Source organism: Hyaena hyaena, unplaced genomic scaffold, assembly GCF_003009895.1.
Source record: "Hyaena hyaena isolate Hyena2069 unplaced genomic scaffold, ASM300989v1 scaffold_1492, whole genome shotgun sequence".
Taxonomy (NCBI): Eukaryota; Metazoa; Chordata; class Mammalia; order Carnivora; family Hyaenidae; genus Hyaena; species Hyaena hyaena.
In genome coordinates this window covers 187,066-202,504 of record NW_024082124.1, presented here as the reverse complement: position 1 = coordinate 202,504, position 15,439 = coordinate 187,066, and the positions used below count along the sequence as shown (strand labels likewise).

The following is a 15,439-nucleotide window of genomic DNA, read 5'->3' as shown; positions in this document are numbered from 1 at the left end:
AGGCTATCAGCATGGAACCTGATGTGGGAGCAAGATCACAAAGAGCAAGATCACAACTTGAGCTGAAACCAAGCTTTGGAGGCTTAACTGAATGAGCCACTAGGCGCCCATACACTAGTTATTTTCTGTTTTTTATTCATACTTTCCTAATGAAAATGACTAATGATATTGAACATCTTTTCTTGTGGTTGTTGGCTATTGGTAAATCTTTGGAAAAATCTATACTAGCCATTTTTAAAAATTGTATCACTTGCCTTTTTGTTGTTGATTTGTCAGAATTCTTTATATATTTTAGATATTAGACCCTTATCAGATATAGGATTTACAAGTATTTTCTCCCATTCTTTAGATTGTGTTTTTTATATTCTTGATAATATCCTTTAATATATAAAAGTTTAAAAATTTTGATGAATTCCAATTCATCTAATATTTCCCTTTGTTGCTGTGTACTTAATGTTATATCTAAAGCTAAATATAAGTAAATAAATATGAACTCTCATGTCCTCCATTCCCATGGCCACCCTTAGAGTCGTGTTCATACAATGTGATAATTATGTACATGTTACTCAATCTGGGTCAATGAGTGCCTTCCATGGGACTCGATTTGAGCTTGAGTATGTCAGACATTCTCAGTGATAGTGCCAGAGGTATACAATATAAAATTATTATCTTGTTGGTAACCATATATCCTGCCCCATGGAGAAATGTTATAGCTGGTGAGAATCACACTAATATGAGAAGAGAATGAGAGACAAGTGCCTGAGATACAGTTTTGATTATTAAAGCCTTGGGCTGCAGTGGTCCCTGAGTCCATCTCTGTCCCTCAGATTTTTTTCAATAAAAATGTTTATTACTAAGGAAAATTCCTAAAGAAATTCTTAATCCTTTATTTTTTAAGCTAAGTAAATTTCAGGTTTCTTTCTACACATGCAAATGAGTCTAACTAATACAAGCTAATTTGAGCTACACAGAGCATTAAAATGGAAAGTGATGCTTAATCAACTAAATTACCACAGCATTGATTTTATTTATCCTGTAAGTTAAATAATTAGAATCACTTCCTTGTCTCCTCAAGGAGTGCCACTCCCTCATCACTCTGAATTTTGCTTGTTTAATATCATCTTTTTTCCCCTTAAATTCAACTTCTGCTTCTGAATTTGCTCTGAAGTTATATCTTAACCCTTAAGAATCACTCATCCCAAATATTCATAGGTTCTCTCCTCTTTTCCTTAATTACTTAAACATAGCCTATATTTTCCATTATATAAGCATGCACATTGTCTTAATCAATGTTAGTTTTCAATAGATAGTAACTTATTAAAATTAGCTTAAGAAAGCAAGAATTTATGTATCAAAAGAACAGGAAAATGTTACTGGCATCCAAAGCCAAGACACATAGTCAAATAACATAAAAGAATCAGAAGCAGAGATTACACCAATTTTTCACACAAAGTCATGATTCTTTCCCATTCCCCATCTTTCTATGGACCTTCACTATTGTGCTTTTCTCTGCATTATAGTGAGACTTGCTCCCATGCAGATTCTCTGATGGTCAAAATCTATCTCAGTTATCCGTAACAGTATAATAGTACCTCAAAATTTGGATGCTTAAAACTACACACTTTTATCATCTCAGTTTTCGTGAGTCATTAATCCAGACATGGCTTAACTGACTCTTCAGTTTCAGGTCTCTCACCAGGGGGCAATCAAGGTGTGGATGGAGGTGGGGATTGGATCTGAAAGCCCAAATGGGGAGTAAACAACTCCTGAATTCACCCATGTGTCTATTGGCAAGATTTATTTCTTTAAGAAGTATTAGACTGAAGGCATGAGTTGCTTCTTGGCTGCCAGACAGCGGCCACCTTCAGTTCCTGCTCATATGAGCATCTTGTTTCAACAGGCGACATGCTTCAATGAAATCAGTAAAAACAGTCTGTTAACACAATCTTCTTTTTTTCTAAACATGGAAGTGACACCCTGTCATTTTTGTCGTATTCTATTAGTTAGAAGCAAGTACCTAGATTCAGCCCACATTAAAAGGGAGTAGTAATTATGCAAAGGAATGAATACCAGGAGGAAGGAATCACTGTACTATCTCAGAAGACTATCTCCACAGTATTGTTACTGTTGTGTATACATTTCAAGTTAATGTGTGTTCATCATATCAACTGATATTTACTGAGTCCCTACACTATCCCAAATAATGTATTAAGGCTTAGGGGATCAAGATTGAATTTTACATATATATTCTCTAACCCTCTTTAAAAAAATAAAACACTTTGGAAACCTAAAAATAAGCTCTTTGCTTCTTATGTTGTTCCTGCAGATAAATGATTATTGTCTGAAATCCGGATCACTGGCCCTATGCTTTCTTTCCTAAAGAGGTTTCTTATTCGTATTACCTAAAAACTGATCTCCCAAAGTGATGGTGGTAGGTTTTCTCACAAACCACAAAACCTGGTGGCAGAATTGAGGAACAGCGAAATAGTATTGCAAAGTATTAAAGAAACTAGTTTCACTGTTGCTCCCACGAAATTTGTTTCCCTGTGCTCCTTCAAAGACCTCTAAGTTTCTCTCTCCTTCAGGAATATTCCTCTTGGTTAATATTCACTGTAATCTTGAAGCCTAATTATATGTGCAATACTACCCTTTTTTTAATAAAAAATACAATTATTTACTCAGAGAAATACAGGGTTAGTGCTTGCCTTCATGTATTTCTTGTCTGGAAATAACACTTCCAAAGAGAGGGACAATGAAAAAAATTCAAATAAGATCTATACATAAATACTAAAGAAACTCACATAGGAATATGCAGGATCAATGGTAGCTTCTTTAGGAAAATGGTAATAAATAGAGACCTAAAGATTCTTTGGAGAATCCAGAGAGAAAATATCAAGGGAAGGAAATGAAAAAGTGTTCTTTACAAGTTAAACAGTATGTTCAAAACCCTGGAAGCAAAACTAACAATGACATGAAAGATCTATGTTGCTGAAGCGTGGTGTAAAGGCAGGAACTGATGGTAAGGAGATTGACCGGCTGGGCTTATAAGGGCCCTTTATGCTCTAGTAAGAAGTATAGATCTTTTTGTAGGTAACTTTGAATGGTATTAAACAGAAAAGCCACACGTATCATTTTTTTTTTGTTTTAAGAAGATTAATCTCTTATAGCATAGCTTTTATAGCATAGCATGATTTATGTCATGCTTTCTCAAAACTATACATCATCTCGCTTGAACTCGATCTGTATGTTGCTTAACCTATTATCATGTGCAGAGAGTTTTTAAAGGTATTTTCAAACACTTTACTTCAACCTTCTCCAGTGTCACTGCATTGCATTCTAAATTCTACAACTTATATTTACAGAGGCAATTAAAAGTATGGAACACATTAATGTACTTAACATGTGCTTGTGTTCATCTATCTTACATGGAGTTTAACTTCTGCAGCAAATGTGCGATTTGGCTTAGAGATTTCTCTGTTCCATTACCGAAACACATCAAAAATCTACTCTTAAAATATGACTTGCCATCATTTTATGGATGAAATGGAATGAGTTGATCTCAGTATCCCTGTTTTAAGAGCTCTCATCATAAGCAAGCAATGTGATTGAAGTAATTGACTCCCTAGAGATGACTACCTTGCAGTGAGTTATTTAGTCTACTCCCACAAAACTCGGATAGTGTCTTATTAACAGACAAAGTGCAGAACATACTTCAGGACAATACAGTTGTTATATCTAATCTTAAATTGTAGGAGGCACTCTGTATTTAGCTTGAAATAAAGGATGTTTTGTTTTTGTTTCTAAAAAAGGCCTTGAACCTTGAAATTCTAGGATCATTCAGATTTACATACTTACTGTTCTGAAATAAACATATTTCAGGAAAACTAAATATAACTTTTTTTACTGTTTTATTTGTTTCTGAAAGAGAGAGAGAGAGACAGCATGAGCAGGGGAGGGTCAGAGAGAGAGGGAGACACAGAATCAGAAGCAGGCTCCAGACTCTGAGCTAGCTGTCAGCACAGAGCCTGATGTGGGGCTCGAACCCATGAACCCTGAGATAATGACCTGAGCTGAAGTTGGACGCTAAGCTGACTGAGCCACCAGGCACCCCTAAATATATCTTTGATTAGCTTTTTATATTCTTTTCTGACAAGTAGCTATCATTAGCCATTAGAGTGTATGACTTATGAGAATACTACTAGTATTTTATAAGCTTCATTCTGAGCTCATTTGAATGACCAATATCCTAAAAATGGTCCTCAGAGAAACATGAATCTCCTCCCTCCCTCTTATTAACTTTTTTAAAAAATGAAGTATAGTTGACACACAATGTAACATTAGTTTCAGGTATACAACACAGTAATTGGACAAGTCTATATGTAATGTTTTCACCATAAGTGTAGCTACCATCTATCATCATACAACTTTATTATAATATCACTGAATATATTCCCTATGCTGTGCCTTTTATCTCCACAACTTATTTATTCCATAACTGGACCTCTGTATCTCTACTCTTTCTTAACTATTTCACCCACCCTCCTTATTAATTTTTTAATATAATTATTCTTAACAGTTTTTCTTTCTGTTAGTGGGACTGCTGAAAATATGCCTGACCTATAAAGTAAACAGTGGCATGATGACTGAGTTTAAAGGACCCTCAGCTGACTTTCAGTTTTCATGCCTATTAATTATTATTTTTAAGCCTATTTATTTATTTATTTCGAAAGGTGGCGAAGGACAGAGAGAAAGGGAGAGAGAGAATCCCAAGCAGGCTCCAGGCTGTCAGTGGAGCCCAATGCAGAATCACCCCCATAAACCAGGAGATCACAGCCAGAGCCAAAATCCAGAGTTGGGTACTCAACTGACTGAGCCACCCAGGTGTCCTGATGCCTATTAATTATTTTGATAGCATTTCAATATTACATCATTTCATATTAAATAAAATCTTTAGTAAAAGTCACAATTCAACTTGATTGTGATTAAAATTAGTCATATTACTTGAACTGCCTGCAATTAAAATTGACTCCAGGGCCTTGGGATGAAAACAAAACAAAACAAAACAAAGCAAAACAAAACATCAGCTTGTATCAGCTACTCATTTACAAGTTTCTTTACCTTTTCTGTCTCTTCTCATAAAGCCACAAATGCTTTTTTCATATCATATGTGTTCAGTTAGTATTTAGGGACAGTGACAAAGGAGAATGGCTGATGATACCAATAGAAATGGGTGGGCCCATGATGTTAATAATAATGATACAAGTAGCTATTAAAATCATCAGAGATTTTAATGCTATGTAAACTACAGTTTAATCCTGGGGTTATATATAACACATCATAACCTATTTCCTTTTCATGAAGCAAATCTGTCACTCAGTTTTCATTAACAGTGAAAGGGGAACCCTCTGCACTGTTAGGAATGCAAATGGGTGCAGCAATTCTGGGGAATAGTATTGAGGTGCCTCAAAAAGTTAAAAATAGAACTACCCTATGACACACCAATTGAATTATTAGGTATTTACCCAAATGATATAAAAATACAGATGTGAAGGGGTACAAGTACTTCTTGATGTTTACAGCAGCATTATCGAGCATAATCAACAATGGTCAAACTATGGAGAGAGACCAAATGTCCACTGACTAATGGATGGAGAAAAATGTATTATATATACAATAGAATATTACTCAGCCATCAAAAACAATAAAATCTTGTCATTTGCAGCAATGTGGATGGTGCTAGAGTGCATTATGCTAAGCAAAATAAGTCAGTCCGAAAAAGACATATGCCCTATTATTTCACTCATACGTAGAATTTAAGAAACAAAACAGATGAACATATGGCAGGAGGAGATGGAAACAACCGTAGGAGACTCTTAGGGATTAGAGAACAACAGGGTTGATGGAGGGAGGTGGATGGGAGATAAGTTAGTTGGGTGATGGGTATTAAGGAAGGTACTTGTTATGATGGACATCAGGTGCTGGATGTAAGTGATGTTATTCCTGAAACTAATATTGTACTGCATGTTAACTAACCAGAATTTACATAAAATTTTGAAAAGGAAAAAAAAAAGAATGATGGTAGGGATAAATTGTAAACTCTCCCATTTTATTACAAATGTTTCTTTAAAGAAATGACATTTTTCTAGGGTCCAAGGATAGCTTTTACTATTCAAGCCAGGGTATGTGCCAAAAGAAAGCGAAGTCTGTTAAGCCCCTAGGTTTATGTAATGTATGCAGAAGTTCCCTTTAAATGCAACAGACCTACTTTATATTCTTATTTTTTTTAATATTTTATTTTATTTCTGAGAGAGAGAGAAACAGCGGGAGCAGGGGAGGGTCAGAGAGAGAGGGAGACACAGAATCCCCAGCAGGCTCCAGGCTCCAGGCTCTGAGCTGGCAGTCAAAACACAGCCCGACGCGGGGGTTGAACCCACAAACCGTGAGATCATGACCTGATCCGAAGTTGGATGCTTAACTGACTGAGCCAGCCAGGTGCCCCTATTTTATCTTCTTAGAGCCACACATAAAGAGAGCATCCATGCTGTTGCTTATGATAACTGCATCGCTGGAAGTGAAGCACAAGAGTATGTAAGGCTTGTGGATAGTGGAGAAGACAGACAAACAAACCAAAAAATGAAACCCAGCCCAAATACTTGTCAAACTTTAAAGAAGAAAACTTTCTGTCAGTAGGCCTCAGTACTTTTATACATTTAAAGAAAAAAAAAAAAGAGGATCTTTTGGTCATCATTCAAATCCATTTCTTTTGAACTATAAAAGTAGTTTCACTTTGGCTTCCATATGTCTTGGCTAAAAAAGATTCTATACATATGCTGTTTTTAAATAATGTTAAGGTTTATAACCTCTTAGATTTTTCAGAGAGGTCAAGTTCATTAATTATGTTAATTTTCTCTGTTATTACACATTTCTCCCAGTTTCTTTTTGTTTCTTATTTTAATTCTTACATATTTGCTTTTTTATACATTGGGAAATTGTATTTGAATTGAATGTTAATTGTATTTCTTTTATTATTCTCTGTTTTTTTTTTTTTTGTTTTAGCATATTCAAGATAAAAAGGATGAGTAATAAAATTCCATGTGACATTGAAGGCTTTCATTAAACTCTGTTAAATTATATTCTCTCTATTAGCCTCAAAAAGCAATCATAATCATGTTAAATTATGAGGTTATATTATCCTTATGCATATCTTTGTTATTTTATAATTACACATTATTGTTAAATGGTACATAACACCAATGTGTGCATTTTATTTTATTATTTTTTTAAGTTAATTTATTTTGAGAGAGAGAGCACACACAAGTAGGGGAGGGGCAGAGAGAGAGGGAGACAGAAAATCTCAAGCAGGCTCCATGATGTCAACACAGAGCCCAACATGGGGCTTGATCCAACAACTGTGAGATCATGACTTGAGCTGAAATCAACAGTCTTATGCCCAACCGACTGATCCACCCAGATGTCCCACCACTGTGTACTTTTGTTTTGTTTTATTTTATTTTATTATTTTATTTTTCTCACTCTTCAGTACAATTTTGTTTTCTTCCTTCAACCATAATAACATGATATCCAAATTTTGTCTTAATTGGAGGGTCTGTAAACACAGGCTTATCTAGCGCATTACAAACAATGCAAATACTGCTTCTTGAAATGGTCCCACAATGGTTCCTCCAATCCAAGTCACCCCCTTGCCTGGCTTTATCTTCACTATATCATGCAACCACTTCACTGAATCTCATTCCAGACTTTAACTTTTCCATGGCTTTCATGATTTTCCCATATTTTCCACACAGAATGTGTCTGACCTTTACTGCATTGCCACCACGTTTGTGACCCTGAGTCTACTTGTCAGAACTATCACTGCTGCTGATTGCTCCCCCTTACCTCTCTTTCCCTGAACTGATTTTTCCCTTAGGCGACATCTTCAAAACTTGCAGCTCAGCTCTCAACGGCTTTGATTGTCATACCTACATTTTAAACTACCAGTTTATATGGCATTGTATACATCATTTTGAAATTTACATTTTCATTTACATTGTTTTATGCTTCTCCAGCCTTAATTTATTTATCCATTCTCTTATGTAAACACATACTTGTTTTCCATCATAATTATGTAAAATGTTGAAATATTTGTTAGTGATGTTACTTTGTGATATATGCAAGTGGTTTTCAAGGCACATTTCTAGGATTGCCCTTACTTTGTTGTCAAGTGAGTTATACATTAAAAAGTATGTCTGTATCAACTTATCTGTACTTTGAAGTGTATTTTTATTGGAATATTGTTCAGAGATTATCCAGGAATCTAGATACCGAAACGTATTCTCCTTAATGTTTGATGACAAATGTTCATGGATTTGTCTCTGATCACAGATTTTTATATTCTAGTAGTTCAACAGGAAGTTTAAGTAATATTCTCAATTTGTTTTCTCTGATTCATGAAAGATTATTTTTATTTCTTTTAATATTTTCTATAACAGTTTTGTTTTAATTTAGGCTATTGTTATTGTTTTCTGTTTTTTTTTTTTTTTTTTTTTTTCTGGGAAGATAGACATTATTGCACTCAAACAAAAGTTTTCTTAAAGAAACGTTTTTGTAAGGTGCCTGGGTGGCTCAGTTGGTTGAGCATCCAACTTTGGCTTAGGTCATGATCTCACAATTCATGAGTTCAAGCTTTCCATTGGGGACTCAAAGCCTGAGGCATGCTTTAGATTTTGTGTGTGTGTGTCTCTCTCTCTGCTCTTCCTCACTCATGCTCTCTCTCTCTCAAAATAAATAAATAAATAAACAAACAAACAAACAAACAAACAAACATTAAAAATATTTTTGGTTCTTTGGCTCTTTAAGTGTATTATGCTACATGAAATAAGTCAGATGGACAAAGACAACTACTGTATAATTTCACTCATATATGGAATCTAAAAATACAAAACAAAGGAACAAAATAAAATTCAATACAAAAACAAACTCACTGATGCAGAGAACATATTGATGATTACCACAGGGGAAGGGGGTTAGGGAGTGGACAAAATAGATGAAGGGCTAATTTTATGGTGATGAATGGCCACTAGACTTTTGGTGGTGATCACTCTTCAATGTATCCAGATATTGTATATTAAATTATAATGTTGTATACTTCAAGTGTATGTAATGCTATATACAATTTTACCTCAATTGAAAAATAATACTTCTGTTCTTTTAGTAGATTTTTTAGAGAGTAAGTTTTCTTACTCTTCTAGAATTTCTTTGTTCTGGTATAATTTTTCACATTATCCATTTAAAATGAATAAATTTGCAGGATGCCTCAAATGGCATGTTTGTGGTTCAATTGGTTAAGTGTCCCACTTCAGCTCAGGTCATGATCTCATGGCTTGTGAGTTCAAGTCCCATGCAGTGCTCTGTGATGATGGCTGGGAGACTGCCTCAAACTCTTTCTCTGTCCCTCCCCTGCTGTCTCTCTCTCTCTCTCTCTCTCTCTCTCTCTCTCTCAAAAATAAAAACAAACCATTAAAATATTAAACAAATGTCTAATTATTGAAAATGTATTATATATGTATATGCCTCTCTTTGCTCTGCTACTTAATTGCTGTTCAGTAGTCATTCTCTGCTATTGTTTTCATTAACTTGCTATATTAATCATTTAAGATTCTCACTAGTTTTAGCAGCAAGTTAACTTACATCTGAATATTGGAAACAATGACCTATTTAAACATCTACAACTCTCCAAATTGTATTCCAAAGCATTGTGTGAGCTACTCTCTATGTTGCACTGACAGAACAACTTCAAGAAGAAGCACTTCCATCATGGAGGATAAAGATTTTTCTGATGAGTCATATCCCTAAGACTTTCTTAATAAGAATTACATTGGGGAAAGATGCATTAGTTCCCTTATTCTCCAACATGTTTCTGTTTGTTCATCTATCTATTAATTTATTTTTTAATGTTTATTTTTGAGAGAGAGAGACAGAGCATGAGCAGGGAAGGAGCAGTGAGGGAGAGAGACACAGAATCGGAAGCAGGCTCCGGGCTCTGAGCTGTCAGCACAGAGCCCAACATAGGGCTAGAACTCGGAAACTGTGAGGTCATGACCTGCCGAAGTTGGATGCTTAATCCACTGAGCTACCAAGCACCCCTGTTACTGTTTAATGAGTGAAAAATGTACATCCCAACAATATTCCTCAATATAATGCTAGTTGTATCTTAATTAATGATAGATTTTCAATGTTGAGCCAACATATTTCTTGGCAGTGTTAGTTTCGTTTTGAGAATTTTGCCATCTTCGGTATCATAATGAATATTTGATTATGGATCAGGGAACACTGTCTATGAGTCCATGGGTTTTTTATGTCATTTTATATAATGTCATTTTATAATCATTTGCCACCATAAAAATATACTTACTATCAAAACAGATAATGTTTGAGTACATATTAGACAAAAATGTATCTATAAATCAATAAAAGTCACAATTTCAGGGAAAAGGATAGATTTAAACTTGAAGTTTCATTTAGTTTTTGTAGAATGAAAAAATATTATTATAACAAAATATAGGCAAGAGCTGAATATAAAGTTTTGACTGTGGGAATCTGCACAAAAGTATTATTATCAGGTGATGATGGCATATTTTCAAGGGTACTGCTTAAAAGCTTTTGATTAGTAATTCTTCAGAAGATTTTGCCATGACCATCATATAGGGCTCCTCAACACAATTAACCAGGTCCACTGATTTAATTCTGTTGTAGGAGTATTCCCATATTTTGAAAGGGAAATGATTTTATCCTATGTGTATATTTCCTCCCTTCTGACTCCCTCATGACATTATTTCTTCTAGTTTGGATTCTACAAATAATGTATGGGGATAAATTCTATATTATCATGGTTATAACTGAAATTAGACTTTATGCTTTGTGAAGACAATTGCCTTTGCCGGAAGCATCATTACATATATCGGTCTACCATGCAGGTTCATCCAGAAGAATGGGAAAGTTGTCCCCCTCCTCATGTAGAATCATAAAGATTCAACTCTCTTGAGTATAAAAACATCCTACACCAAATTGTTCTCTGAAATTAATTTATTTACCCATTATAATTTTCTGGCTTGAGAAAATAATGCAGTGCTTTAATTTACTTCCTGAAGAGAAAGGACCATAAATTACGTACTGAATTTTGTGAGGGATGTTGTCACCTTTCAGACTTAATTATGTTAATAAAATATAAAATCTGGAATTTACATAAAATTAAAAAAATGTTTTTTTAACAAAATAAGCTTATTTCTATACCAGCAATGATAGATTTAAACTATCATTAGCTCCATGGAAAATATTTAGAAGCATTGGGGCTTCTTAACATACTTTATAAATATCTATCCCAAAGATATCAAGAAATAGAAATGTTTGTCATTTTATTTTGTGATATTTTGAACCATAAAATTCTGATTGGTTGCATTAACTTCATTGCTTACAGTCATTTTAAAATAAAAGTTCAAGCGAATTTTACTGACGCCTTGGGCATGTATTCAAATTAGAGCAAAGTAAATAAAAATCAGTTTTGTCTACTGGGAAATGTTATGTTGTGTCCTGAAAGACAAAGAAAGACAATATGGATGGAAAGATCTCCTGGGGAAGTTGTATATCTTCTGAGATCATAGTAGTAAGCTTGCTTGGGAATAGAGAGGTTTCTATTTTCAACTGCAGGTGACTTTGTACAGAATAATAGTAAAAAATACATTCTCTCAAGAACTAGAAATATTCTGTGTATTTATTTTATTTATTTTTAGATGTTTGTTTATTTATTTATTTAGAGAGTGGGCAAGAGTCAGGGCGAGAGAGAAGGAGAGAAAAAGAGAATCCCAAGTAGGCCCTCCACTGTCAGTATGGAGCCCAACATGGAGCCTGAACTCACACACTGAGATCATGATGTGAGTCAAAACCAAGAGTCAGACACTTAACCAACTGTGCCACCCAGGTGTCCTTCTATTTTATTTTAAATATAATTGTTCTCAAGCTTTAAGAGATTTTCAAATTTCACCTGAATGGGAGTTTGGCATCTGAATTCTCTGAAAACTGATGTCTGATAATCCTGTTGACTGAGTTAAAGGAGTACCTTAGATTTTATCTTCTGTTTCTGTAAATTTCAATCATGATGCCGTAATACAACAAAATCTTTTTTTCCCCCTTTTTTCACTCATACAAAATCCACTGAAGGTATGGAAAATCTCTAGGCAACTATCTTGTACAGGGAAACTTAGAAATCAAATTTAGAATGGTTGTATCATGCCATAGGTACATAATCAGATGCAGACTTTCACTGACAGCCTGCATGCATGAACACACATGCACATCCACACATGCTAGAGAACCTCATGTCAACAATTTAATTCTTCAAACTGGAAGTCATACACATGTGGTTTGCACTCACATTTATGTGTTTACAGCTAACTACCTGACCCCTGCGTACACAGGAAGTATGTATGTAAAACTTCCTTATCCCCAGGAGAAGAGAAGAACTGAATGTAGATGAGCTTTAGTGTGCCTGCTACCATGGGCATGCTGGGTAATCAGGCACATGGTTAAATATAAAGGCCAGAAACTCATTTCCAGTTAAGATAATACTCATCTAAGAGTATAACTTTGAGATTCTAAAACATGGGCTTTAATGTGTATATCACGGTATAATTGTAAGAAGTCCCGGGATGAGATGTCCCGGGACTTACTATTAGGTAATAGAGAGTCAGAAGGAGAATACAGGTTTTCTGAAACACTGTCCTGAGGATAAAAACAAAGAGGATATATAATTAGTTTATTGACACAGAGCTTTTGAGGAAATCAGTATTCCAAACATAGGATGTGTTGATTAGGAGTCACAAATAATCCTTACCGCCACAAATGTAGATGTTTGCAAGAGCTAAAAGGAAAAATGAGGGTTTGACCTGTAACTTCCTGAGAACGTGTGAGTCAGGGCATGGGAGGTGCCTTGTTTTCAGACAGATCGATCCTGAGCGTGCTAACCCCAAAGTAAAAGAATAGTAGAGGAAACTATCAAACAGTTGAGAAAATTGCATGAGTGAGGAATTAGAGATAATGAGGCCCCAGAGAATACAGGAAAGAGTGAGAATAATAACATCCATGGAGATTTTAATACTCACTATTTTTTTGTAAATTTATTGGAGGTAACAATTAGCAATATCATATATTCTTCAATGAAAAGTATTTACATTATGGGTAATAGGTTGCCCATACTTTTACTATTGGTTTCAGTGATTCACAACAAGGAGGTGAGGAACTCAAAACTATAATAATAATATACCATATTTATCTTGTTGACACAAGTATATAATTTGTTTTGTTTGTTTAATTGGTTTGTTTACTTTCAAGATGAATATGAATGCCAGAATTTAAAAAGTAAAGTAAATAATATGAACAATTTTGGTCCCAAGCTTATCAACAAAAACTGCAGTCTATATAAGAAATAAAATGCTAATTTATTCTTGTGTTGGCATTTATTAGTTAAGTGAATTGACTTAAAAAATACACTTTCCCACATGAATTTCATCATATAATTGAGCTAGAACACTAACATTTGGCCAATGTTTCAGTCTATGAGACCTGTATCTGGGAATCTTTGCCTAGGAAAAAGTCACGCTGATAATGACCAAAAAGAACATAGTTTCTATATTTCAGTGAATGTTTGGTATTATGATAGAACCAGAACAGATACAGCTACTACTTTACCATGAAAAGTCTGTGACAAATTTGTTCTGAGTATTCACTTTATCTGGATTATTGAGCAATAAAAATGAAGTTTAAAAGTAACATTTAGTGACAGTGAACATTTAAACAGAGGGGTATGGTGAGTTTTTTTAATCTCATTTGGCTGTCATAAAATTACATGTGCCACAAAAAGCTGGGATTGACTTCTGAATTTCAGAAATAAGTCAGCTGAATGGTCCAGTGGAAGAGCAAAAATTATAATAAAAAAGGTATTGATATCCAAGTGTAGGCATGATCCAATACAATGTATCAAATCTTACCTTACTATGTTGACTCAAAAAATAATCTCATTCTGTACATGCTTAATTTCCTATTAAGAATTACAAAGGAACTAATTTTAGGGTCACCTGGGTGGCTCAGTAAGTTAAGCGTCCGACTTCAGTTCAGGTCATGATCTCACAGTTGGTGAATTTAATTCCTGCATCGGCTCTGTGCTGACAGATTGGAGCCTGGAGCCTCCTTCGGATTCTGTGTCTCTCTCTCTCTACCTCTCCCCTGCTTATGTGCTGTCTCTTTCTCTATCTTTTAAAAATAAGTAAACATTAAAAAGTTTAAAAAATTAATAAAGGATACTTAATAAGATACAGTTGTTCATAATAATAATATGCAATATAAATATTGATTATATTTATATATAATTAATACAGCCTATTTTTCTTTCCAAAATATTTTCACATGTTTTTATTGACTTATCTATGCTACGTGAAGATATAAATCATTTGTAATCTACCTCCCTGTTACTGAGGTTTTGGTGATCCTCTACTTGCCTAAATTCTTTGGGCACATGGGTTCTCCTTTTCTCATAAGTTTCTTTCTCTTTTGATATCCTCACCATTCTGCATTTGTACCTTTGCTCTAGCTAATTCCTTCTTTTTAGTAATAAACCTTTTTTTCCTTGTTTATTCCCTTTAATCCCATTTTAAAAACTGAGCTTCCTGTCCTCATGATGAGCGAGCATAAACTATAGAGCTAGCTGTCAAATTACGATGCTGTACATTTGAAACTAATGTACGTTGGGTAGCAACTCTAATTCAGTTTTTAAAATCTTTAAAATCCTTGTCTTCTCCATTGGTGTTAAACCTCACAATGTCCTTTCAATATTGCAGCCCTGAGTCCCTCACTTCACTTTCCTCTCTCCACTGGGATAATCTGGCATTTCCCCACTGCTTCTGGTAGCTTGCCATTAACCTCTTAACCTGGACTATTCTTTACCCTTCCATGTTTGATCTTAAGAACACATATTGTCCTGATAACTATATGTTATTCAACTATATGTTGAATTGTGTTCCCCCAGCACCACCAAATTATATGGTAAAGACCTACCCCTTAGTAGCTTGGAATGTGACAATTGTTGTAAATAGGGTAACTTCAGATCAAAGTAGGTAATGTGAGGCCATGGTAGAGTAGCCTGGGCCCCTAATCCAATATGATAGATGTCCATATAAAAGGGGGAAATGTGGCCACAGACACATGTAACAGGAAGAAAATTTGAAGAGACAAAGGAGAAGGTGGCCATCTATAAGCCAAGGTGAAAGGCCTGGAATAAATCCTTCTTCATGGCCTTCAGAAGGAACCAACCCCCCAAACAGGACAGGAACAAACCCCCAAACAGGACAGGACATCTTGGTCTTGGACTTGGGGTCCCCAGAACTGTGAGATA

At 34.9% G+C, this 15,439-nt stretch overlaps 1 pseudogene; it reads right to left on the bottom strand.

Annotated features, from left to right (window-relative positions):
- Positions 1–6,548: 6,548 nt before the first annotated feature.
- LOC120225722 lies at positions 6,549–8,047 on the bottom strand (annotated as a pseudogene).
- Positions 8,048–15,439: the final 7,392 nt, after the last annotated feature.